Below are 27,958 nucleotides of genomic sequence, written 5' to 3'. Positions count from 1 at the left end.
TGTTTTACTAATGAAGAAACTGAGGTTCAGAGATTAACAATTATTAGTTGTATTCTTATTAACAGCAACAAGTTTTGTTGCAATTAGTATATTATTGTTATAGATATTCTCAAAAGATGGTAGCTATCAATACTTTCCTTCCCTTTGTGTATGTTTGCTTCTCATTTCAAGATATAGAGTCTAATTCTCTTCTGTTTGAATATGGACTGGCTTGAATAACTTGCTTACCCAATAAAATTCAGCAAACATGATATTTTGGGAATTCCAAGGCTACATCTTTAAAATATTGTGCTTTCTGTCTGTGTCAACCTTGGGATATTCCCTCCTGGAACCCAGCTGCCATGCTGTAAGAAGTCTAAGCCACATAGGGAGGCCAGGCACGGACAGTCTGGTTGACAGCATGAGCTGACGTCCTAGCTAAGTGCTGCCATAGACTACCAGCATGCAACGGAAGATGCCTCTGGGTGTGCAGCTGAATCAAGCCTTTAGATTTCCATCCAGAGATGCCATCCAGCTTCAATTGCAAGAGAAACCCAAATAGGTGTTCCCAGCTGAAAGCAAGGATGCTCAGAACTGTTAGAAATAACAATAAATTGTTTTATTAAGCCACTAAGTATTAGGATTGTTTATTATGAGCAATAGACAACCAAAACTATAAATAGAATTTATTGTGGCATAGGGCTAAAACAGTGATATGAAATATCTGATTTAATTCTTGTAATAGGGCTACAAATTACATACTATTATTGGCTTCATTAGACAGGTGAAAAAAAAAAGAGGCTCACAAAAATTAGTGCTTATCTAAAAGCCACATGGATAGTAAGTGAATCAAATCCCCACAATCTGACTCTAGGCAATGCTCTTGGCTGCCATGAAAAATAATCTCACTTACGTTATAGAGTTGAGATTCCCTCTACTTCCACCTATATTTTTCATCTGTTTAACCTAGTTCCAACGTGAATAACTATTATCCATTGTGGAGGAAATGTTCCAATTGCTCTTTTTTACTGAGTGGTCTGTGCCTATGATGAGGTTTTCCAGTGTGATGGAAGTGGTACCCAGGCAACAATGGAGACTGCATGGCTGAAAATTCAATGGGAAGCTGATCTCAATGGGAGAGACAATGGAGTAAGTCTTGTTTGGCTGAAATGAGAAGTGTCAAGATAAGACAGAACGAAAAAAAGAAGAAGAAAGATTGTCAGCTATAGACTTAGAAATCTTAAGGCCCAGGCACGAGAACATGAAACTGCAAAGTGAGTCAGTCACTGGGGGGGTGGATCTTGGTCAGCCTGCTGAAAATAAGACATTTGTTTTGTCCCAGACATGATGGGAAGCTGCATTTGAATGGTCAGGAAAGATAATATCAACCCTTTCCAGATTTTAGGAGAGTTTCATGCTCTCCTGCTCCAAGACACCCTCCTCCTCAATTTGAATCAACTCAGCTGACGCTCCTTAAGGTATTTGCCATCAGCTGCCATGCTTCTCCTGTATGTGCACATGCAATATAAAATCAAATCCTTTTTTGCACAAGGATGATCACTTTCCTTTGAGCCAGAAGGAACTTTGTGTTTCTGAATTTCTTGTAATCTCCCAGGATCAGCTTAGATAAACTTTTACTTCCTCCTGGTACATTTCATTCAGAATTCCCTATGGCCCTGTCAGACGGTTCCATAAACAGATTTCTAAGCACATCATCCACTAAAAGGCTCAGCAAGAACCCCCCACCTCCCCAGACTCACTATACCATGATAAGAGGAGAAAACATAATAAAACAAACAATGAACTGGCAAAAGCTAATTTGTTAAAGAACGTAAAAAAGAAGAGGGGATGAAACTGGCCGCAGATTTCTTTCTCATCTTTGCCTTGGAGAAGATACATGTATACTTTGTATTTCATTCATTGGGTTAGGAGCATAATAGTTTATTGCTCAGTGCTCACAGTCATGAATACCAGTAATCAGTTCTCTTCAATCAACATTAATCTCTTTATCACTTCTGCATCTATTAATAAAGCTCTGCACAGAGTTATTCATCCCAAACCTACCTCCACCCTTGACCCCCAGAAAATGTCTATGGATGTTGCCAAGAAAAATATTTTAAGCCAAAGTCAGGGGTATTTGTGAATTCCCTGTGTGAGAAAAAATCTGCTTTTGTATAGTTTTTCTCTCCAAATGCTAAGAGCACAGTAAAAAACAGATCTCCCTTAGGAGGTATAAATTATGCCTATCCATAAGCAAACAAAAGGGGCACTGAGAAATGGCGGGTTCTCCACAGCCTCCAGAAACTTCTCATAGTTTTCCTTGCAGATAAATACAACTAACCTTTTTCATTGTGTTTTGGAATTTCTAATATAATTGTTTCCAAAACTGAATTCTCAAATTGTGGATTTATGAAATACAGTTTCTTGGATAAATGTGGTCCCTACTGTGAAGGCCTGTGAAGGGTTACTTTCTATTTCTTTTCATTAACGAGTGAAATGTTCGCAGTACTCTAGACTTTGTGCTAATGCAGATTCTTCAATAATAAAGATCCTGACAAAAAACGTGTTTTCTATTTCACTCCAGTGTTCAGCCCATAGTGACTATTGACAAATACCAACAGCTGAGCCGTCAGTGTGAACCCAGTATGTTCAAATTGGGATAGACAACAACCTCCCTTTAGGAAGGTTAAAATTCTATTATTTGTTTTGCATTCTTAAAACATGTGTATTCTTTCTTTATGGATTCATAAATGCCTCTGTGTGCCAGTACATATCTATGGTTATCTCTTTCCTCAACTCCTTAGTAAAGATACACAATTAATGTTTTCTTTGCTTCACAGTTATGAAGAAGCAGATGACCATCGTGAGTAAGTGGACATCTTTCTTTACAGAAGTAGCACTCTCTACCCAGGTATCTCTTTCATCAAAAAGTGGTAGAAACCAGAGTTAAAGAGTTACATTTATATACTATGTTATTATGCAAGTCAAATGAGGGGTTGGGGAAAGAGAGAGAGAGGAAGAGAGAGAGGATTAGTTCATTATTTCATGTACAATATTATATTTGAAATCACTTCCCATGCAAATCTGGATTTTCATTTTTCATAACCTAGAATCCATCTGGAAACAGAGCACTCATCTTCGTATAGAAGGAAAGAAGCCTTCTTATAGGTGGTTGTTGGATGAAATAATGTAGAAAAATGGTGAGACCCGTACCAGCAACCACACAATGACATTAGTATTCCAATATATTATCATAGTGTAGGTCAAATGCTGTTTAAACCTATGCCTTTCTAGCAAGGTCGCATTCTATCCAAACATCTGCAGACCCTGTCTGATGGATCCTTGGTTCTCAGAAACGCATAATATTTCAAAATTTCTTAACATGGCGGTAGCAAAGTCAGCCCTTTCCGGTATATGCTACTGAATTGAACCTAAAATGGTCTCCCAGATTAGTGTATATTTTGTGCCCTTTTGTTGCTGTTGCTTTGCCAATAACAGTTTTAGATATACAGAATCTTTTCAACACGTTAGATTTAAATGGACAAGAAAATCATTAGTGTAACTTTGTGGCAAAGGTCAGGAAGTGAATGAGAGAAGAAAAGAAAATAAGACATTTGACTACAAGTCACCAGTCTCTGTCAAACCAAGGCTCTATTAGAAAAGTAATTTGATTGTGATCCTGCATCTAAGATCCCCAAGTTTTTTCTACCATGTATGTTTCCAGTGTTGTTGTCCCTATTCTTACGTCTTTATATACTCTATAAAAATTTACAAGTCTATAATATGCTTCTGCCAGAAAGGTGACCCAGTTTTCAATAGATTTGTAAAGGGATCTTTTGCAAATAAGGCTAAGGATCCTGGCAAGAGGACACATGTCAGAATCCCTTGTAGGAAGGCTGTTTAGGTAGTGAAATGTGTGACCTACTCTGTCAGTCTTCATAGATTGATACCCGACTCGTGATGTCCATCAATCACGATCTCAGGCAAGCTACTTCACTGTTTTCCGACCTCCCACTCCTTATCCAAGGTGAGGTGACCCAGAATACCTACTTTTTAGAGTTATTTTGAAGAATAAATATGTTAAAATAGACAAAGCTGTTTGAGCCTTGGCTGGCATGTAGAAAGTGGCATGTCGATGTTAGCTCTCATTATTTTAACAAACATCATCTTTTTATCTAGGGTACCCTTCGAAGAACTCTGAATGTCTTTTTTATATCATTTCCAATCTCTTCTAAGAGAGAGGGAAAATTCAGCTTCCCCTTTCAAGAATTTGGAGGATGCACAAGTAACTAGTACAAAAATGTTCAAAAAATCTGTTTAGGAGGCTAAGTGACAGTTACAGAAATTAGGGGCATTTTGTTGCCAAAGACCTTAGCATGTCAAACAAGCTCTGATTTGAATTTTCAATTTCTTTCATAGTTATGTGCCTAAACTAGTTATTTACCTGAATGAGCTTCATTTTTCCCCATGAGAAGCAATGTTCTTATCATAGTAGCTACATGAAGTCACTGACAGTGGGTTGTCAATAAATATTTATTATTCAAAAATAATTGTTGAGCTTTTATTATGCAGCAAATGCTGATAGGTGCCATGCATGCAACCTTGAACAGGGCCTTCATGGTCCTTCTGCTGAGGAGCTTTTCTCCTAAATCCCTGTCTGTGTTAGTTTTCTATGCCTGCTATAGCAAATTATTAAAAACTTCGTGGCTTAAAACAAAACACATTTTCAATTTTATAGTTCTGAATATCAGAATGCCAACATGCATCTCACTGAGTTAAAATCAAGGTATTAGCCAGACTACATTCCTCCTGGAGGCTCTAGGAGAGAATCTGTTTCCTTGCCTTGTCCATCTCCTAGACACCACCCCATTTCTGTCTCATGACTCCTTTTCTCCATCTTCAAAGCCAGCAACTTTGCACCTCTTTGACCATTCTTCTGTTATCACATCTCCCTCTGACCACAGCCTTTAAGGATTCTTGTGATTACCTTTGGCTCACCCGGACCATCCAAGATAATCTCCCCATCTTAAGGTCCTAAACCTTAATGGCGTCTGCAAAGTCCCTTTGGACATGTAAGGCTATATATTCATATGTTCCCGAGATCAGAGTGTGGACATCTTTGGGAGAAGTTTTGAGGAGGAAGACATTTCCTCTACCCACTCTAGGTCCTTCTGGCTGGGCTATGAATTAAATTGACATGAGACAGAATAACAGGAGAAAATCAAACAAAGTTTTATAACATGTATACATGGGAGAGACTCAGGAAAACTGAACAAATCACCAAAATGGCAGAGATTCTCTTCTTAAATACCATCTTCAGCTACAGACAAAGGAGTATGTTGGGGGTGGGGGAAGTCAGATATGGCAGATGACCAGAAAAGTACAGTAAGCAAGAGTAAGGTTATCGTTACAGATTTAAGTCCTTGCCTTCCACTTTGATAAGAGTTTCTAGAGATAAGGTCACCCCCCCACCTTCTTCCTGGTACAGAGAGGGACACACATTTTCAGATGGAGATTTCCCTTACAAATGTAAATGTCTCTTACAAAAGGTCACTTTTACTTTTCAGAGTTTTTCTCATGTATGCAGTTTTTAAAAGTAACCAGCCCAAAAGAATCCTCATGCCAAAGAGACATATTTTGGGGTGGCCAATTCTAATCCCCCACAAAGGTCATTATTCTGCTCCCCATATATCATTGCTCAAATTTAAAAATTTCCGTAAGTTCGTTTTGTCCTGAATTGAGGAGGCCAGGAAGGTACTTACTGTTTGGTCACCAATACGTAAGGCACCTTCATTAAGTCTGCTTAAATGCTTTATAGAGATGTCAGCCAGGCCAGGGCAAGGTATATTTTTTGTTCCAGTTTCTCCTAACCCCCACTGTGAAAAAATTATCTCCACTGTTGACGTGCTTAATTACCCACGTTAAAGGGCATTAGGCAATGATACTCTGTAATGCTTGCCATGAGGAGGGCCATCCTTTATCATTAGCAAACTGCTTAGTGGTGAGCTCACAATTGTACATCTTACCTAGCAGATATTAGTAGCCCACTTATCAGTTTTTCTAATGAGATGAGTCATGAGGTAGGGATGGCAATGGGAGGAGGGAGCTGTGTTAATGTTCCAAGGGGACTAATTAGAGTCAGGTGAGATGTGGAGCAAGCAACCCAGGTGATTTCAGTCAGAACCCACGTGAAAAGCTCTAATTAACAGCAGTGATAGATTTTGCGTTAAGACCGCTGGAGAATACATGATGCTCAATTTCACTTTCCTGACCTGTGGCCAGATGATGTCAAGTCTCAATGCATTATTTTTTAAATGAAGGTAGAAAAATGCCCCCTTTTTTGTGGTGCATTAAACATAACGCCATGTAAAAACCAAGAACATTAAAAGGATATACTAAGCAGAGTGGGAGGTCAATGCCAAGAAGGTAGTTAATTTCAAGGTATTAATTTCATTGCAATAGATAACTCCCAGTGAGCCTAACAAAGAAGGTGTTAGGGCCAGAGGACTCTGGGAGACAGAGGAAGATGGGGACATTGCTCATCTATTCTAACATCTGTGACTCTCAATACACAACCCAATTCAGGAATAATTTAGCTGAGGTGCCATCCTAAAACCACACAAGCTTTAAATTTATCACTTCAGCAAAGTTATTGTTCCTTCAAAAAAAGGTATACAGGGTATTTTAGCTGCAGGGTGCATAAGTAGAGAAAGTGTTTCCAGCAGCGATTCTCTGCCTTTCTACAAAATTAACTGCACAAGAACCGACCATGTAACTGTATGACATTTAGTTTTTCTAATCTGTTTAATGCCATGGTTTGCACATGATGTATTCTGATGTGCTTTTGTGTTTCAGATACTAAAAAAGCACATTAGAAGTGCAGTAGGGATTCTTTTACAGACAATATAACTTGTTACAAATTGCATTTTCAGAAAAATTATACCGAAAAATCCAATCTTATCTTATGATTTTCTCCGTCAAAGTTACATTTTACCTCCTCCATGTCTTCTGTCTCTTGTGTCTAAGCATCTTCTCTTTGGATCTTCCTGACTCATTCTCCTTTTCTCTGTGCCCTGTGCTAAATGAATTCAAATCTATTTTTAAGGTAAAACCGACAGCACTTGGCGATGCAGTCAGCATTTATGTGATGTTAAAGCTTGCGCGGATGCTGGGCAAGAACTTTTGAACACAATTTTGACTCAAGTATAGATTTCAATTCTGTAATCTCTTTTGGTTCCCAGTAAAAGTAGATTCTGTCCTTTAGCTCTCTGTACTCAGCATGAGTTTATAAAATGTCAAATTAGTAATAAAGTAGTTCATGTCCATTCTTCCGTATTTTCAACAGGCTTATTTATGAAATTATGACAAATTGAAATTCAACCTCCCAGAAAGCTTTATCATCCAAGCTGAAAGTCCCAATGATATGTATATATGTGTTGTGTGCTCTCCGTATACACACTTTACATTTTACAACATATACACACACGTAGAGAAATGTGGAGTACCTATACTTGTTTTTGTCCACTGGTTCTACTCCCTTCTGGAAATCATACCTAGATGAAGAGTCTTATATTTTAAGGGAGGTATAAGTTTTTGGATTTTAATAATCCCCGTTTCCCTTTTAATTCTGAGGAATTTCTCTTGTTAACTTTTATTTATTTATTCTTACTTTTTTACCCTGTCTTCTCATTCTCTTCTCCTACTTACAAGAGATAGGGGTAATGTTCAGCTACCATTGTCAATAATTTGGAGGGTATACAAATAAATAATACAGATTAAAGACCTATGTAAGTGGCTATTTCACAGTTTAAAATTCAAGGAAATTCAAGGACGTTAGCACAAGATACTAGTCTTTTTTTTTTCTGTAAACGAAAGCCTGTACATCACTGAAGCAGAGATACTTTGAATAGTTAGATATCTTTGGGGCCATTTTTCTTATCAAAGCCCTGCTTTCAGCTGGAATGATCTTAGGCTGGTATTGAGCTAGGCCCTCCCATCTGCGGTCTCAGGAAACTCTCAGGGCAGGCCCACATCTAGGTCTAGAGTGCAGACTCTCGTCAGCAGATCTATACAAAAATTTAGTTCATTTCTTAAAGTGATGAATTAAATAAATCACTTGAACAGCCATGCCTGATGAATTTCGTAACTTGAAAGAGTGCATCTGCCACATCAGTTCCGAGGAGGAGGATAGGAAGGGATGAATTGCATTGGGAGGACCAGGGGCTCCATCTTCTTCTTCTTCTTTTTCTTTTTGGTGAGGAGATTGGCCCTGGGGTAACATCTGTTGCCAATCTTCCTCTTTGTTTTTACTCCCCAAAGCCCCAGTACACAGTTTTATATCCTAGTTGCAGGTCATTCTAGTTCCTCTGTGTGGGATGCCACTACACCATGGCTTGATGAGCTGTGTCTAGGTCCATGCTCGTGATCTGAACCAGCAAACCTTGGGCTGCTGAAGCGGAGTGCACAAACTTAACCACTTGGCCACAGGGCCAGGCCCCTCTATCTTCTTTCAAGATTAAGAGAAATTAGGGTAACTCTCCAATTTCTGCTGGTGTTTAAATGTTTTTAGCCCTGTGTATGAATTGGAGAATGTACATTTTTAAAATATAAATGACAGTACACAAATGAAATACAAAAATTACCCAAGACCAACAGAAACTTTAAGAAATTTAAATGGTATAAAAGGACCCCAATAACAGAGCCGTCCTCGTAGTATAATCATTAAGAATTCAAGATCATTTCTTAGAAAATCACGAGCATTCCACATTTTATATCTGTGAAAATATTGGAAAGGACTGGTTTATGTCTTGACAAAGCTTTTCTCCATAACCAAACTCTACTCAGGCTCCTCCAAGCTCTTTTTCAACTAGGCCTGGACTTTTGGACTTCCGTGTTCATCTCTGCATCACCCACTTTTAGCACAAGTCATGCTAAGTCAGTTTAGCCAGAATCTCCCATCTTCGATATCGGATCATCTTTCATAACTGCTTGGATTCCTTATCCTCCACAATCCCCCGGGGGAGGTCTGGTCTCCCTGGCCTGCCTTCAGCAAGAATCTTGTTAGGTTAGCTTAGCCGGAATCCCCCGTTACCCATGATGTTTCTGTTAGGAATTTTCCATCTGCTGACTCCCACTCTTGCTCCTTGCCTATAAACTCTCACTTGTCCATGGTGTATTCACAGATGAGCCTACTCGCTCTCTACCATGGCAAGACAGCATTGCAGTGGTCCCTACTACTACCTACCACAGTGATCCTCCTTGTATCCTCCTTGTACAAATGTCATGAATAATGTTTTCCATAACAGTCTGCAGATGCCCAACCACATTTACCATGCTTGTCATAGTACCTGAGGACATGTGTGTAGACATGCCACATTCAGGTATACAGTGATGATTTTTGAACTTACAAAGTCTTCAGGTTCTCTGGATCAAGTTTCTTTCCAAGAGATTGGACTGATTGGAAATTAGCCAGAGAAAAGGATAATTAGAAACTATTATTGAAGTAAGAAGGATATATCAGTAAATAGATGTAATACAAACTTCCTCTGGAAGTGGATTTGGGGAAGAATCACCTCCTGTGCTTAGTTTTAGAGTAAAAATGGTTGACATGAGTATCCATTTATAGATTTCTGCAAGAGGAAGAAATGCTAGAACAAATTGTCTGAGGGTTCCGTGATGCCAGGGATGGTGTCTGTCTTGCTCACACTCCAACATCAAGAACTACACCAGTGCTTGTTTCATCAGACATAGTCTTTAGCAATAGCTTAGAGATACTACTGGAATTGTAAATATTCCAAAAAGCAAAGAAGAACCCTATACCTTATAATACAGACTGACTTTTTGTTTTTGTATGGATTTTGAGAGAGCTGATACATCCAAAGCTCTGCTTCTAGAAAGTGAAATTTCCCCACTCGGTGTTTAGAGGTGATGTGCATACTTATAACCATCACCATAAAAAGGGTTCTGTAGGTTATGAATTAATTTCAAATGTGATATTCAATTAGCCATATGGCAAGAACACTTCAGATTCATCATCAATGCCCATTGCTTTACTGTCAAACATTTTCATTAAGGTTAAGATTCAATAATTGACAGGGATACAATTTTTAATTGAAGATCAGTGTATAAGTCCTGGGGATGTAAATGCCAGAGGAATTGAATCACCTTTGATGACTTCCTCTAGCCAGATACTAAAGCTTTAGAATAATAACATTCTTCCTTTGTACTTCCAGTACAAATCTTGCAATGCTAATTTTCTTTGTGGTATTTCTTTTAAAGGCAAGAAAATATTGCTTGGTGATCAAAGTTCCCTAGTTCCCAGGTGTTGGGGTCAGTGAGAAGGGTCCCCTGCTTGGATAAATTATTTCCCAAAGTTGAAAACATTTTCAAGGAAAAGGCCTCATTTGCAACTTGTCATTTGGGGACAAAGCACTAATCACATAAGAGGTTTCTTTGAAAGAGAATGTAAACGCAGTAGAAAGTTCTTTTGGGAAGGCTTTGAAATTGTTAAGGTATTTGGAAACTGATGAATTAAACTTCCTTCTAGCCTAAACATCTTACTTACCACCCCTCCCTAGGAACAGGTTTCCATAGCATTAATTTCAGAGAGGAATAATTATTTCCTAACAACAACACAAAGAATTGTGATTCAGAATAATCAGTATTAGTGGAAAAAATGACCTCATGGGTCATTTCTTTCTCTGATGTGCTAGTAGCTGTGTTACTCAGGGAAGCCAACCCCTCTGAAATTTTGCTTCATTATAGATAATATTGATCATACATATTTCATAAGATTATTATGAATATGAAATGAAAGAATGTGTGGTGTAGTACGTAATTGCATAGGCTAAAGTGTGAGGCCACCTGGGTTTGATTCTTGTGTTTCTCCAAAGAGTATTCCTTTGACTTGAGCAAGCTTATCATTGGCTATGGCATTTAGTCCTCCCCTCTGTAAAATGGCTATGATATGGTCACTTTTTGCATAGCGATGTTACGAAGATAACATCAGAAAATATATAAATAAACAGGACCTGGTCAGAATCAATAAAAGTTAGCTCATTTTACCATCTCATGCATTCTCTGTCCTCAATAAATTTTCATTATCATCTTCTTTACTCACATTTAATACTTCTAATTCAAAATAAATAGTATGCACTCAGGGTCAGAAACACTGCTTTGCTACTTTACTTCCAGACTTGCCAAGGGCATTTTAATTTGTAATTTTACTTGGTGTATTTGTCACATATTTTCTCATTTAAGGAGAAGTCGTTTATGCCTCTGGCTTCCCAGTGGGCATTTTCCTAGCCACTGTGCTGATTTCTTTTGAAGTGGCTAGGGCTGAGAACGTTGATAACAGAGAAGACAGCTAGTAGCTTTGTTTTGACAGTGAAGCTTTCTGCCTACCATGTCTACAAGGACAGACAGCTTTGCAAATGCACAATTAGTTGAATGGAAAGTGATCATTTGAGTCTAAGCAAGGTCAACAGAATATGGAAATGTCCACCAAATTGTGTTTGTTTTACTTTTTTCCTCCATCTACTTAGATCAGCTGTTGGAAACTATAAAGTACTCATATGACAAGTGGCATTTTACATTTCCATTTATCATATTGGCTGATATAGGGGAAGAAGAAATTTTCATGGAACTTTCTAGGTTCTTCTGGCTGGTCTAAGAATTAAATTGGCATGAGACTGAATAACATGGAGAAAATCAAAAAAGTTTAATAACATATATACATGGGAGAAAACCAGGAAAACTGAGTAAGTCACCAAAATGTCTGAAGCCAGAACCTTAAATACCATCTTCAGCTTTGAGACTGCAAAGGGGAGGAGGGCAATTCACATGGAGATGGAAAAGCAAAAGTTTGGTAAACAAATGTTTGCCATGCCTTGCAGAGACAATGGGACATGGAGAGGACCTTTGATCAAATGGGCCTTGCTAGGTTCCTCCCTGTCTACCTCGCCTAGTTCATACTATACTATAGTTCTCTATGGTGATAGCTCCTTCCTGGAACAGGCCTTCTATCTGAAATTTTTTTAGGCAGTTAGTGGAAAGTCATAGTTTCTTCCTGAGCCTTTGTTCTTAAAAGTAATCAAGCCAAAGGGACACATTTTGGGATGGCAAATTCTGCAGCCCTACACTCACAAATCATAGAGTATTTTCCTTAGATAGAGCATTTGATGCATAGGAAACAATCAATGTGATATATTTAAAAATATTGACTCAGCAAACTAGAGACTTGGTAATGTCAAAGTTTGTGTGACACCAAGGGCAACTCCTTTTTATCATTACATTATTCTGACTTTCTGATTGGAATAGGCAATTTAAGACAGTGGCCTTGCTTAACATCCTGAATTTGCCACTTTGGGGTAACATGAGCTCACTATGGTTCAATTTCCTCTTCTCTAAGATGGAAGAAATAATGGCACTTACCTTGGAGAATTTTGATAAGGACTGAGGTAATGTACAGTGACAGTAAGATGGCAGGAATTCATCTACCTCCATTAACAGAGGAAGCTGAGACATGTTGAATTTCAATATGTTATCCAGGGCACACACAAAAATGGAGCAGCATATTTGAAACCTTAAACTCAAATTGCTGATACCTATCCTTGAGTTGTTTACCATCTCATCTTCCTCCTCTCATTCCTAGAGACACTATCAAGATTATATCCTTTAAATAACAAAAGGAAAGGATGGAAGGAAGAAAGAAAGGAAGAGGGGATAAAAACCTGCAGATATTTAAGTAACTCTGATAATTTTCAGACTCCATATGGCTCAGGCTATTAACAAATTCATATTTAAAGAAATCAAATATGGGACTTCACATGTCCCATTGATTGAATTGATTGATAATCAATTGATTGGCAATCAATAGCAATATGAATTGTGATTTTTTTTTTCTTTTTCCTTGAAAAGAAGTACGCAAGTTTTATATATATAGCCCTTGGAAGATCTCTAGACATTTTCTTTAGTCATTGTGTCCATTCTCCAAAACTTGCACACATACACAGCAGCTGATGAAAATTGTTGCCACTCTTTTAAACATATTTGTGTCACCACTACAACACACTTCCCCTTTCACACCCCACCTCCTTGGAGAGCCATACCCTGACTATAAATGATAGGCTGGTGAGGTTCATGATGTTTGAACTTACTTGGAGGGAAGTGTGCAGAATCTCCTGTAAAGCAAACTTTTTTATTGGTTTGTTTTTCTCACAAGGATGTCATTTATCAAACGAACGTTCCACTCCACTTCATTGTTCTTACTTCCAAGAGCAGCAGGAATAAGGATATAACCAAAGCCTTTGTGCACATCAAGGCTCCAGGCCAAAGTTAGTGATGGGATGGTTTTAAAATGTCCCCATTTTCCCCACAAACCCTAATCAGTTTTACATCCAGGTCAAATTGGATTGTTCTCTCTTCCTATACGCCCTACATTCACATTTATCTCTGTGCTCCACTCTTCATTTTTCCTCCACTTAGACTATTTCCTCTTGACAGCCCACAGAAAACCCAGTTTATCTGACAGAGCCTTTATTAATTCCACAATATAAACTCTTTCTTTGATCTCACCAGCATGGGACAATGTCTTAGATGAGGAAGGGGAGAAGGGAGAGAAGAAAGAGACAGAGAGAGCGAGAGTGAGGGAGGGAGGGAGAGAGTAAGGGAGGAGAACTTAAGGACAGAAGAAAAGAAAATATTTGCAAGATATTCTGGAATTAGAAACTTTGCTTGGAAATGCAGAGCAAGTCAACAGAGTCAGCATTTAAATCTTAGTTCTGCTACTTACTTGCTATGTGACCTTGAGTAAGTTTTGTATTACCCTGGACATTAGTTTCCACATCTGTAGAAATAAAAAAAAAAAAACAGAATAAGAATATGCTATAATATAAACCTTTTACCACAATGGTGTTTATAGGTTTAGTGATCAATAAACTGCAGTTATTTTTATTGTTACTATTAATAATAAATAAAGGTAAAAATACCTTTTGCAGTGCTTGGAATTCTCCCTGTATGCTATGCTCTGTCTTGTACTTTCAGCACAGAAATACTTCTTAGCTCATGTGGAAATTGAAAAAAAAAGGAAAGAAACAAGTTTAATCATGTAATAAGAGAACCACAGGAACATTAGTGCTTACACACGTGCACTTTAAAAATATTCAGTAAATATTCCAGCTTCTCTAGGTGCTTCAGTTTTACTTCTGGGAATAAATTGTTGTGCACCTAAGTCTCTAACTGAATACTGAACGTGCACATGGTGCAAAGTTCAATCAATAAACATAAAATGAATAAACCAATAATGATTCAATAATTGTTGCATTATTATTTATGATTATCTTAGTGCCACATACATGTCAAAGCGCTGCAGAAGACAGTGATGATCATTTTTACCATGTGTCTTTTTAGAATTCCCTAGCTGCATTCAGAATTTAAGGGAGGAACTCTTTTTTTATGTGTGTGTGTGTGCACGTGCACACCATTGCATGTACACGCGTTCTTTCAATAATACTGTTTTTATAGTGATAGATTAAAAAAAGGCAAAGTGATAATTCCCACATTAAGGAGCTCAGAGAAAAGAAGAGGTAAGAAAAGTTAAACAAATGATACTTTTTAAGATCTGTTCTTATGAAAACATAAATTATAAAGTATCACAAACAGTACCAAACACTTTCTGGACCATCATTTGTGATGAAGATGTAGGTAATTATAATAACAACCATAAGAGGGATGTATAGTATTTATTGATTAGTTACTATGTGCCAGATACTGTGGAATTTTATGTTTTTAGTGAACTATATTACATCTGGGAAAAAGTGCTGCTATCCTCATACACAAGACTTTGTAAGGACATCCATTTTCATTTCTCTTTGGTAAATATGGGTTATATTGTGAATATATGCTCATATAAGTTTTTTAAAGAAATTTCCAAAGACTTTTAAAAAGTGATTTTACCATTTTGTATTTCTACCAATATTAATGAGAGCTCTTGTCAATATTTTTGTTAATATTTGGCACCATCAGCCCTTTTAATTTTAGTCCTTCTAATAGGTATGTAGTGGCATACTAGTGTGGTTTTAATTTGTATTTCTCTGATGCCTAATGATGTTGGACATCGTTTTTTGCCCTTACTGTGCAATAATTTATCTTCACTTGTGGAATGTCTGTATGGAAGGAAACTTACTTTTTTCCTCTACCCTTTTAAGTTCTTGGCTGGGGCCCCTGTAACACGTGACAGTTGAACAAAAGCAAAGGAAAGCATACAAATTTATTTTATATTCGTTTTACATGACACAGGAGACTTCCTAAGGAAATGAAGACCCAAAGAAGCAGTTAAACCTGAGTGTTTTAATGCTCAGTTCAATCAAAGGTGGAGAGGCATGGAAAAATGTGATGGGATGAAAAGGATATGAACTAAGTGTAGTCAACTGCGGAAAACAGCAAGGCCTACTGAGATTGCTCTAGGTGCGTTGGGAATAAGGAGATTCCTTCCCTCTAGGTATATGGAGGGTTTTATGAAGTGCTTCAGATGAAGGTCAGAAACTCTTCCCTGCACATATTGTTTCTCAAATTCCTTCAGCTTAAAATATTCACTATGACAAGATGCCGTATTTTGGCATAGCATATCCTAAACCCCATCATATTTATTTGAACCATTTGCCTATTTTTCAAAGTGGAGTTTTGGTCTACTATGGATAAAAGTCTTTTGTCAGAAATGTTTTACAAATGTGTTCTCTCATTTTGTGACTTGCCCTTTAATTTTTTCAGTGGTGTTTTTGAAGAGAAACATTTTTGATTTTGATTAATTTCAAACTGTACTTTTTAAAATGTGTCCTGTCTACAAAGCAATTGTCTGGTCTATGTTCACAAAGATTTTCTTCTAGAAGATTTATAATTTTAACTTTTATATTTAGGGCAATAATCAAGTTTTAGTTAATTGTTATGTATGATGTGAGGTAAAAGCCAAGATTTTTATTTTTTATTCCATATACATATCCAATTCTTCCATCTAGAATTTGTTGAAAAATCTTTCTTTAGAGAATTACCCTGAAAATTTTGTTGAAAACAAATTGTGTACACAGATAGACACACTGACACACAGACACACACATATTCTGTTACACAGATCCTTGTGTTTGACCTTATGCTGTCTTGTTTATTGTAACTTTATAACAAGATAGGAACTCTTAAATTCAGGAGATGTAATTCCTTCAGTTTTGCTCTCTTTTTAATATTCTTTGGATAATCCATATCAGTTATTCAGTTTATCCAAAATAAAGCCTCTCAGAATTATGCTTAAGATTCTGTTGACTTTACAGACAAATTTAGAACTGATAACTCAACAATATGGACTCCTTCAATTCGTTAATGTTATATCATTTGAAATAGCTAAATCCATTTAATGTTATTATTTTTTGGTGAGGAAGATTGGCCCTCAGCTAACATCTGTTGCCAATCTTCCTCCTTTTTTTTTCTCCTCAAAGCCCCAGTACATAGTTGTATGTCCCAGTTGTAAATCATTCTAGTACTCCTAAGTGGGATGCTGCCAGAGCATGGCTTGATGAGCAGTGAGTAGGTGCACGCCCAGGATCTGAACCAGTGAACCCCAGGCTGCCAAAGTGGAGTGTGCAAACTTAACCAGTTGGCCATGGGGCTGGCCTCTAAACCCACTTATTATTTCTAGTAGTTCTCATGTAGAGTCCTTAGGATTTTCTGTATAAACAGTCATGTCATCTACAAATAAAACTAGTTTCCTTTCCAATCTTTGTGATGTTTATTTCTTTTTCTTAACTTATTGGAAGGGCTTGGAATTCTGGGAAATTATTCAATAGACATGATGGCAGTAAACATTTTTGTCTTTTTTCTAATATTATTGGAAAAATTTAATGTAAAACCATTAATTTTGATGTTAGCTATAAGGTTTTTCTATGTATCCCTTTATCCAATGGAATAAGTTTCTTCTGTAACTAACTTTTTGAAGGTTTGTATTGTCAATGGATATTGGGTATTGATATGTATCAAATACTTTTTCTGCATCTGCTGTCATGATTCTCTGGTTATTCTTCTGCTAATATGGTGAATTATCATAACTGATTTTTCAAATATTATTCCAATTGTGTTTTTCTGGGACAAACTATTTGATCACAATATGCTATCATCTTAATGTATTGTTGGATTTAGTTTGCTAGTATTTTCTTAAGATTTTTGCACATGTGTTCTTGAAGATTGTCAGTTTGTAATTCTCTTTTATAAAAATGTTTTTGTCAAGCTTTGGCTATTAGTGTTATGTTTGCTTTATCAAATGAATTTGGAAGTTCCTTCTCCTCTATATTCTGAATGTTTATGTGTAAGATTGGGGTTATTTGTTCCTTGAATGCTTGATGGAATTCACCATCTGTCTTAAAAAAATCTAGGGCTGGCATTTTCTTGGTAACATTTTTTTAATAGCAAATTGAATTTCTTCACTACACATAAGGCTATCCAGATTTTCTGTTTCATCTTGTATCAATTTTGTATGTTGAGTTTCTAAAGGAATTTGTCCATTTCATCTAAGTTGTCAAACTTGTTGACATAAATTTGTTCAAAATATTGTCTGATTATCATGTTAACGTTTGAGTAATCTGGAAGGATAATTCCATCATTCTTGACAGGGCTAGGGGTATACTAATTTGGTTGACTTTTTCGAAGTATCAGCATGTGGTTCAGGAGACAAAGGGAGGCTTAGGCAGAGTTTAGCCACAGAACTTGGAGCGCTATTCCCTATCTTCTCCTCTCCTTTCTGGAATTCCCCCCTCACTCCCAAAGATAATACTTTTTCTAGCAGGGATTCAGCTGCCCTGCAGCACAGTGGGACAGTGGCCCTCACTTAATCCAAACCTGCAGTGACAGACTACTCTGCCTGTGTTGGACTCTTCTTTCAACTTTTGTTTCACTCAAAAATCTGCATACCTTTGTTCACTCTGCAGAGCCTGAGGGGCTTTCCTTCTTTTTTTTTCAATTCTGTCCAGAGTTACAGTTGTTATCTGTAGGAAGTTTTTTCCTCTGGGAACTCATTCTGCGATATAGGGAGTGAAGCTCCCGAGGGAGGTTTTTGAGATATGTGACCAAGTGAGGGCTTGAGTTAGTGTTTATTGAGCACCTATTATGCACGGATCTAGGATTTTTACAGTTATGCTGTGCAATTAGTGCAATGTTGCTGCTTTCAGCATGCTTGTTTTATTAATTAAGAAGATGAAGATCAGTGCTATGGAATAATACCCTAAGTTTGAGTGCCTGGCACTGTCACAGGATCATCAGACTATAAATACTATACACTCTTCAGTAGATCATGTGGCTTTTTTTAGTCAGTAACCCCAAGAATGGAGGTTCTTAGCAGGAGAGCTGAACCATATGTAAATAAAAGTAATAGTCAAAGTTTCTGAACTCCATACTATCAGTATAGTTAGTATTCCATATTATTTTGCAAAAATAAAATAACACCTCTATCTACAGACATTGAAGAAGGATTTCTGGCTTTTCCCTCCACACTAACAATGCTGGATATAGTATATCTCTATTCAATATATATCATGATCTTTAATTGATTATTTGCCAAATGGCTGATTGATTCAATGAAACAATTGTAATGTAGAAAAAAATAATTTTTAAAATCCATCCAAAATTATTTATTTAGCATTTACTCTGCGTCATGTACTATTGTAATTTCTGGGATTAAAAGGCAGAGAAGAAAACAGGCACAGTCATCATTTTTGTACAGTTTACTGTTTAATTAGTAGAACAGATACTTAAAAAATTTAAAGCATAAAAATACAAACAGAATTGCAAAGTACATTGCATTTCCTGAAAGAGCTATACAGAGTATTCTCAGATTATGTAAAGGTGAGTAATCTTGCTTGGAAAGGGGAATCAAAAAAATACATATTGCCTCTTCAACAAGTCGACTCTATCAAGAAATTCAATGATGGCTTTGTACCCTCTTTCTCGTCATTTCCTATCTGGAGTTCATATCTGTCAACCTCTATAATAAATACGTGACTGAACACGTACTGTTTATTGATACAAGGAATGTTCTGATTCATAGAATTCTCCTTTCTGTCATTCTCTTCAAGAAGAAGCAATGTTGACAAAGGTGGGGCATCTGGGGACAGGTGGGAGCCTGAGAGGCTTTGAAAATTTTATGTGCTCAATAAAAAGTGGGTCCATTTAGCTCATCAAAAGATGGAATAGCATTGATGCGCGCATTTATCAGAGAAGGAACGTGGAAATTACATAATATATTGGTATATATGCTTCTTTTCTTCACAGATCATCAGATTACAGATTCTGTACACTTTCACAACAGGCCATAACATGCACATTGCTATTCAGAGATCATCACCATCATCACCGACGTCAATCTGTCTGATAGTAAAAGAATTTGTTTCTAGAACATACAATAAATATTTTGAGGTTTGGTTGATTGATAACTTGTTATTGCAGAATTCATCTAGAGAAATGACAAATTTTGTCAGCACGTTGGATCTTGAGAGAAGGTTGTTCCTTCTGTAGCAGGTTTGGATCCAAGTTCATAAACTCATATTTTTTTTGTTGTTGTTTCTCTGTGAGTTAAATCAACTTTATTTCACTTGTAAAAACAACTACGGTGGCAAAAACTTAATCTCAGTCTATTTGGGGCATTTGTTTTTGTTTTTGGCTGGAAGCTGGTTGTCTGAGTCTCATTTCTGAAGGACTGGACATAGCTTAAATTTAGGGTTGGGAAGGCAGGTGGCCCTTATTCTCCAGTTTGCGCACATAGATCCTCATTCAGATATACCAGAATTTACGATTCCGAATCTTTCAGTTCTGAATGCTTCTTCACTACATAAGTTTACCACTTGGAGGCGCTAGAATACTGTATTGAATCTGTGCCCTGCTGGGACACAAGCATTTCCACCTGGGTAACTTTGTTCCAATTTGCCTAGCCCAGCTGAGCAAGCTGTCCCTCTCTGATGTCTTACTGTATTTCAAGACTCTGCTCTGGGAGCAGGAAAGAGGACTTTTTTTTTGCATCTCCTTGCAGGACTTATTGATGACTCTACTCTCATCTGTTTCTCCAAACTGCCTTGATGGACAAATAGTGTTTTCCACAATCTAGGCCAGGGGTGGGATGGGGGATGGGGAGAAGAGATTTGCTCATTATCTGTTTGTTGGTCCATTTATTTGTTTTCTTCCAATCATTTTTTCTATGCCGTGATGTTCGTAGTTTTCTGAGAGCTGTGGCTTTAAAATTAAAAATCCAGAAACTTATTTTTTTCCTCTCTTTCCTGCCTTATTTTCTTACTACATTTTAACTTAAGACAGTGAGTAGAGAGAACAAAATGCTCAAAGGAGGGTAAAGAAAGAAAAGGGAAATTCTTATACCAGAAGCAAAGAGAATGGACACAGGTTACTTTTAAATTATAACTGTCTTGCCATATTTGAGAGATATTTGAATCACATATTGGACCAGGCATAGCCTAGAGGGACATTCAGCCACAATTCCTAAAAGAGTTAATTATAGTTATTGGTCTCTTTCACTACATTTTAAGAGTGTACATTTTTGGTTGCAGCCATTTGGAGAAAGTCACGGAAGTAAATTAATGTGCATGTGCTAACATGGATAAAATATAAGAAATCAAAAACATTCAATGGGACGTGGCTTAATTGTGTGAACATATGAGATGAAAAGTGAAAAATATAGCATTCAGTTCATCCACGTTCTAGACCATCTTTGCCATTAACAAAGGTGTGTGACCATGCATAACTCATTCTATCTTCCTTATCCTCATATTTTGCATGTATAAAAATGATGGCTTTGGGGGGCCAGCCCCATGGCTTAGTGGCTAAGCTTGGTGAGCTCCGCTTTGGCAGGCTGGGTTCATTGGTTCGGATTCCGGGTGTGGACCTACACCACTCGTCAGCCATGCTGTGACAGTGACGACATGTAAAGTAGAGGAAGACTGTCACAGATGTTTGCTCAGGGCTATTCTTCCTCAGTGTAAAAGAAAAGAAAAGAAAAGAAAATGATGGCTTTGTAAAATTGTACTTGATAAAGCTTTATTAACTCTACACTTTACGAAAACCTCCAAGGTCCTTGCCAACACTTAAGAAGTCTTTCAATTCCATGATCCAAAATGAGGACTGGAGGCAATCATCAAGACACATTAAGCATACATCATTTTTACTGTAGAAAAAGCTTATTTACAGGCTAAACTATCAGACTGACTGAAGGCTATAATTACTTGCTCAATTCTATAATTTCATCTCATATTGCCGGTGATATTTTTTCCAATATCACTCTTTCATTTTGAGTTTCCAGAAGGGAGAGACATGGTTACCTTTGTATGTAGCACACCAAAACACAATGTTGTATGTGGAAGTACTGAAAGAATGTTGTTTGATGCAAATTTTAGATAATGATAACTTTAATTTTAGTCTCCAGCATGAATTGCTCCTTTTCTCCTTCCTGCACCTGAGAGCAATAAACCAGAGGAAATTCCTCACCTATAGGCTTTTGGTTATAGGATTAACAAGGGAAATGATAGGGAGAGATGACCAGATGACCAAAATGTTTCCTCCTTTGCACAAGATAGATTTGCTTCTGCCGCTCCTCTAAGTCGTTTATGAACCTCCCCCTCTATCCTTATCCTGTAAGGAATACATTGATAACGAGGTTGGTCAGAAACAATTGGAATTTGGCCACAGTTAATAATGAGAAATTCTTCTTTCATCCTTTCATGAAGTTCTGCTTTTTTTTTCTTCCATTTGGTAAGCAATCATCTTAAGTCCTAGATCAACAGAGCACACTGACCAAATACTCTTTTCCGGAGTTCTAAATGACTGTGTATTTGAGATCAGGCTTATTCTGGGGTGAGCCAGTCTCTCCTCCTCCAGCTGTTCCTGTTTTGTATTCTCCTCCACCTTTATCTGAGCATATTACTCTCAATTATTTAGACTTAGGGGAGAAAAAAGGTTCTAATTAGGCCTTGTCTCTAATCAGGGTTTCTACGCAGCCTTTTCATTTGGGATCTGAACCAGAATGTTAGCCACTTAGACATCTATGGCTAAAATGAAGCTTTGATTTCCCTTCTGCTCCCGTTTGTTGCATGTTGTCCTTTTATATGGGAAAGAACTGAATTTCATGACTGGATTTGGGCATTCTAATTCTTGCGATGATAACATCATGATAGCAAAAAGAACTCATAAGCCATGACATTGTGAAGTTGCTGAAGTAATTTTAAAGCCATTCCTGTCTAGGTTCAACTCTTTCTTCTGACATTGTGTATGTGCACGCACATACACACATAAACACACATATGTTGCCTTTTTATAACCCACTAAGAGACCATCACTGTTTTAGTCACAGGTGGTACAGAGGTAAATCAAGCAGGAAAAACCTGAATTTATGGAGGTTATATTTTACTGAGAGATAAATATGTATTTGAAAATTAATTCCTTGGTGGTAATAAATTCTGGGAAGAAAATAAAGCACTGACTGCCTACATTAATTTAAATAAGTTATTTGACTTCTTTGAGCCTCAGTTTTCTCATTTATTAAAAAATAACAATTGAAAATGACATTCGGGTTGCCTGTTTTATAAGACAATATTGGGATAAACCTAGCTGCTAGATGTAAAAGGTTATTTGATAACTATAATGTAAAGTTCTGTTGGGGGAGAGAAAAAGTACCTTATGCTTTTTTTCCTTCACATAAATCCTGTAATTGTCCAGGAATGTCAGATTGCTTGTTTTTAACCATCTGGTCCATTTCTCCCAATATGGGCTCCCCTTTGTCTCCCCTTTGAATAGGTAGCTTGTGACAAATCTCAACAAATGTTCACACAGATTTTTAATAATTTTAGCAATTTATTTGGAAAATCTTTGTGTCGCAAGCCCAGACCTCAGGACTCCAAATTGGCAAGGCTGGAACAACGGAAAGGAAGAGCTGAAAATAGACACAGGATGGGCATATTGGTCAGAATGAAGCCCCAAGTCCAGGCTGTTGGACCAAGTTTAAACACGTGGCATGTTCTGGCAGATGCTTAGGTATTTAAAGGTCCAAGAGGCTTTGTGTTTTTTGGTCCTATATCAAGAGAGGTGTTTGGAAATCTCAAAGTTGATGATACTTTAAGTGCCTGCATTTCTTAAATGTGAAGTTCTTTTAAAACTTCTTGCATACTAAAAATTTAGAATTACTCTCAAGCAAATTTTCCCATAGGTTTCCACAGAGGTGGCTATGGATATTAACTAGTCTTGTTTCTCTAAAAGAACATTTGATCTAAGAATCTAAATGAAGCTCCTCAAGTTTTCTGATGAGACTGTCAATGTATTGTATACTTGGACACACCTTTTGAGAAATTTCTTTCTCAGATCACGAGAACGCAAAGCAATGTAGAATCCTCCTGAAGTTATCTGTTTTTACTGTTATTAGTAATAATAACTACAAATATTAAGAGCCTCATATGTATCAAGAATTACACTTATCACTGTATGCATATAAGTTGTGAGCCCCAAGACACATCTTCAAGGTAAATTTTGTAACTTACAACTTAAAAATATTAAGTTAAACAAGACATGGATTTACTTTTCTCACACATCACTAAAAACACAGAGGTAGGCTTTCCAAACCTGACATTGTGGATCCTAAGTGTCACTGGGAGCTGTCCTAACTCTAGTATCCCTAAGACGTGAAACTTGTTCTCATGTTGAATAAGACTGCTAGAACACCAATCATCAGATTAATGTTTACGGCAGGAAAGAGGAGGAAGAGGGAAGGGCAAAAGAGCCCTACCAAGTGAGTTCCTTTTAAAGAGATTTTGTGAAATCCTACGTAATAACCTCCTATTACCTCTCATTGGCCATGTCAAGCACTAGCAAGGCTCAACACTGAGATGATGTTATCTGGGCATATTACCACCCATAGCAACAAAAGGGTTCTTTTATTATTGAGTCAAAGAAGAAAGGACTTTAGCAGTCTCAGTTGTGGCACAATTATCCCCATTTTCCCTATAAAGAACTTTATATGTCATGTGTTAATTTAGTTATTTTTCTCACCATGAACATAGCATGTGTTTTCATATATCCAGAAATTTGATCTCGCCATTTCTTCATACATTGCAGGAGTGTCCGTGTCCTCATGCTCTATGTTGATGGTTCTTACTCATCCTTTAAGATGTCCTCAGATAGTCATTGTGTTAATTGTACACTAATTCTCCATGCCTTAATGAATTAATCATGCCTCAGTTATCACCAAATCATTTGAAACTATGTGCTAGTGCTTATCCTATGTTTTATAACACTGGGTAGATATTTTTTTCTCCTTCATCATAGTGAAGGTACTTAAATTCCAAGTGTTGTCTTATACATTGTTAGTATCATATCTCTTTCTCCATTTTAGTTTTGAATAATATTTATTTTCCTATTGCCATCTATTGTCAAACCAACATATATGGTAGGCAGATAAATCTAGTTTTCTAGACAGTAATGTATGATGCCAAGAAAATAAGAATATTGCCCAATGAGTAAATCTTCACGATTCTAATTATAAAGTGTTTTCAATGGTTTCCAATACCTAATCCACTTCTAAGAAGTAAATATTTGACTACAGTCAGTATAATTCCTAGGTAACAAGCGCATGAGTTATGCTTACTTGTCTTTACTTTTAAAACATTATGTATCACACATCTGTAATATCTAAGAGTTCTGCTAGGTTCTAAGAAAACAGAGTTTATAATTTTATTTTCTTTGTTTGGATCTCCTGTATCAGGATTGGCAATCCTGATGGCCAGTTTAGCTGCTTTTCCCAGAAAGATTTTATTGGTCGTGGAGAAAATGGTGTGCCAATTTTGTATGGTAAGAAATGTTTCACATCAACCACATTCTTTGTTATTTATTGTTGATCCTAGCAACTGCTAGGAGTTGCTAGAGGCATATTCTTTGTCATTGTGTTGCTTTCAAAATCAACATTGAAATTTAAAATCTGGCCCTTGATTTTTTTTTTTTGCCCCTGCATGTTATTATCAATGACTAATTTTGACATATGGCTTTTACTAATGTAAGATGTATTTTCTGTACTTTATATGATCTTAGATTTCAAAAGAAGCTTAATTCTAGCCATGTTTTCAGATGAGAGATCACTGCCACCTCCAAAGGTAGTACAAAGGAAGATAAACAAAGATTTTGAATAAATAAATGGATTAACTTGTTTATCACCATAATTATATGATGCAATATTTTAATATTATTTTCAAAAATCACATTCCACAGCAGCCTCATTGAGGTAAGCTTAGGATGCTCCCAAAGAGTCAACTGAAGATAATGAAGGTAATTCCCATAGATCTAGAGACTGTCCCATTTTGGGGCAATCAGCCTTCTGTTTTTTTTTTTTGGCTGATTTTGGCCCTGTGTACAACTCAAGGATGTTTATGACATAATGCCAATAAACAAATATGTATGAATTTTTGCTAGATACATATGAGAATCAATAACTATGAAAGCAGCATGCTTCTAATAGCATCTTGATAATATGCCCAAGGCATCTTTCCTAAAACTATTATGCTTCTTAAAAAAGTTGCTGTGCATACACTATGTTAGTACAGTCAGCAAGAGTCTGGTCTCCTTATAGCATTTAAGCGCTGAAGAGCCCCAGCAGTTAATGTAAACAAGAAAACCCAAGCAAGGGAAATTGCATGTAATTCTTGATTATAATATGTCCTAGGAGAAGATATTAACCGAGACCTGTCAAACTAGGATCTATTTACCACCAGTGCTGTTTGCAATTTTTTGCTTGATCTTCAGTTTATAAACTTAATTCCAAGACTTTGTATTTTCTTGGATACTTGAATAACTAATTTTCCTTGGCCAGACTACTACATTATTTGGCTCACTCACAAAAAAGAGTAAAAAAAAATAATAATTTCCCCTTGTAATGCCTGTTCTATTTGCAAACTAGTCTATGAGTATAGTTGCGTGGTTTTATTTTTTGGCTTTTTTTACTGAAAACTTATCTTTTTGCTGCCCGTAGAGACTGACCATGATTTGCTGCTATGTCTGTCATGGTAATGAGATTTTGAGATTTGCTCGAAACCACTTTACAATTGGAAAACTTCTTCTTTCCTAATTTCTCAAATGCTTCTTTTTGCCCTCTTTCATCCTTGGGTTTCTTTCATCTGTAAAATAGAGTTAATGATTCTATATTCCTTATGGGATATTGTACAGAATAGACATGATATTGCCTGTTAAGTGCTTAGAGCTATGTTGGTTACATCATGACCAGCTCTCCAATAACATTAGTTTCTATCATTATGTATGTAGGCATATTTGTGTCTCTGGATGTGTTTGTATAAATGGACTTGTGTGTGTATGAGCAGGGATCCACTAGGGCAAGCTAAATAGTAATACAGATTTGGAGAAAACCTGGCTTCCCTTGGATAGCTCTGTATTTAGTTACATGATTTCATTCCTCATTTTAATAATTAATCACATTATCTATAAGCGAGTAAAATAGATCTTATTGGATTTTTTCTACATTAGCTAATAAATAATACAGTATGACATAAATTAGCTATAAATGGGAAAGGATAGAAGGAATGCCTTCCTTCAGCCATTAATTTCTTGGGGAAAGCTGAAGCATATTGTAAGGCAGAAATAAGCATAGTCACATATGACATTAATATGTGTTTCAAAACTCTAGATATTTCATCAAGTTCATTTTTCTCAGGTACATCTTATTTTAAAAATTTGATGGAAAAATATATTATTACCATTTATTCTTGTTAAAGAATCACCTTCATATTTTTCCAGGTTGATTCATATTTGATGTTTCATTTCATGTTATCATAGTTGAGTTTTTGAAAAAGAATTACACTAAAGGAAAATCAGAAAAGAATGAATTCTAGATCCAGTTCTCTCATTAACCATGAATACCTGGGTGATGACTCGAATGGTCAAATTGCATTGCATTCTACAGTGTGGCCAATGCAGAGAGCTTGCTGTGCTACATGTTAAAAAAAAAAAAAACATAGTGATATTCTGTCACTCCGTTTAGAATCCCATGGTCCTTCCCACCTGCCAGGTGACATTTACATACCTCTGCTATTTGCCTTCATTATTCCCTGTGCCTGAAATGTTGCATTTTCTCGTTTTTTTTTTCTGACATTTTCTATGCTTTCTTCAGATTTCAGCTCAAGCCTCATTTCCTTGGCAGTTGTCGCGGCTGTTGCTGACTTACTTGACCATGTAAATCTATTCCAAAGCACACACCCAGCTGATTTTTTATATTTTCTCTCTATATTTTTATTAGTTTTTTTCTCTAATAAAGTATAAGCTCCATGAAGTCAAAGACTGTCTGTTTTTGCTCACCATTGGACCCCCAGAGTCACATAAGAAGAGGGCAGTAAAGAAAATTGAATAGATGGGTACTTTCATGGATCTTTTAGTTTCATGGTATTTTTTAGGTAACCAACCTATTATTTGTGCTATTACTAAAACAGTTAAAGAAGGGAAGCAAATATATTCATCAGAGTGCAAAGACCGGTCACCAGAAAAAGCCATCACACAGACACTGCTGTCGAAATGGGCGTGGTTTCTGAAGAGGCAGTCTAAAAGGCCAACAAGGATTCAAAACTTAAAGACTTGATAATAGCATGTAGAGTGAGCTCATACTGGTTCATAAAAGTCAATTGTTAAATTTGTAAGTTTTTGTGAAGTGATTGTTAAACCAATGTTAGCTTGCAATTGGTTATGTAGAGAGTATTTACACCACAGAAACTGGCAAATGCTATAAAGCAAGCCATCTTTCCAATCTCCCAGAGACTTGTTGGTTAACATTCCCTAGTGCACAGCTTCCTGTCACAAGAAACAGGAAGTAGCCACCTGAGCAAAGACTGCAGAGTCATGGGATTGGGAGAGATCCAGAGAGCTATCTGGGTTTAAAAATAAAATAAAATAAAAAGATGTATTT

General features: G+C 36.8%; 1 long non-coding RNA gene across 1 annotated transcript in view; it reads right to left on the bottom strand.

The window, feature by feature from the left end:
* Positions 1-27,958, bottom strand: part of LOC111772770 (uncharacterized) — an 88,570-nt gene that overhangs the window by 41,242 nt on the left and 19,370 nt on the right. Inside the window, exons 2-3 of the long non-coding RNA XR_002806792.2 lie at positions 13,968-14,035; positions 13,772-13,825 (exon numbers count right to left, since the gene is read on the bottom strand). This is a non-coding gene — a long non-coding RNA (uncharacterized lncRNA). The remainder of the gene's footprint in view (positions 1-13,771; positions 13,826-13,967; positions 14,036-27,958) is intronic.

The sequence above is a fragment of the Equus caballus genome, chromosome 3, assembly GCF_041296265.1.
Source record: "Equus caballus isolate H_3958 breed thoroughbred chromosome 3, TB-T2T, whole genome shotgun sequence".
NCBI classification, from domain to species: Eukaryota; Metazoa; Chordata; class Mammalia; order Perissodactyla; family Equidae; genus Equus; species Equus caballus.
This window is presented reverse-complemented; position numbering and strand designations above follow the sequence as displayed.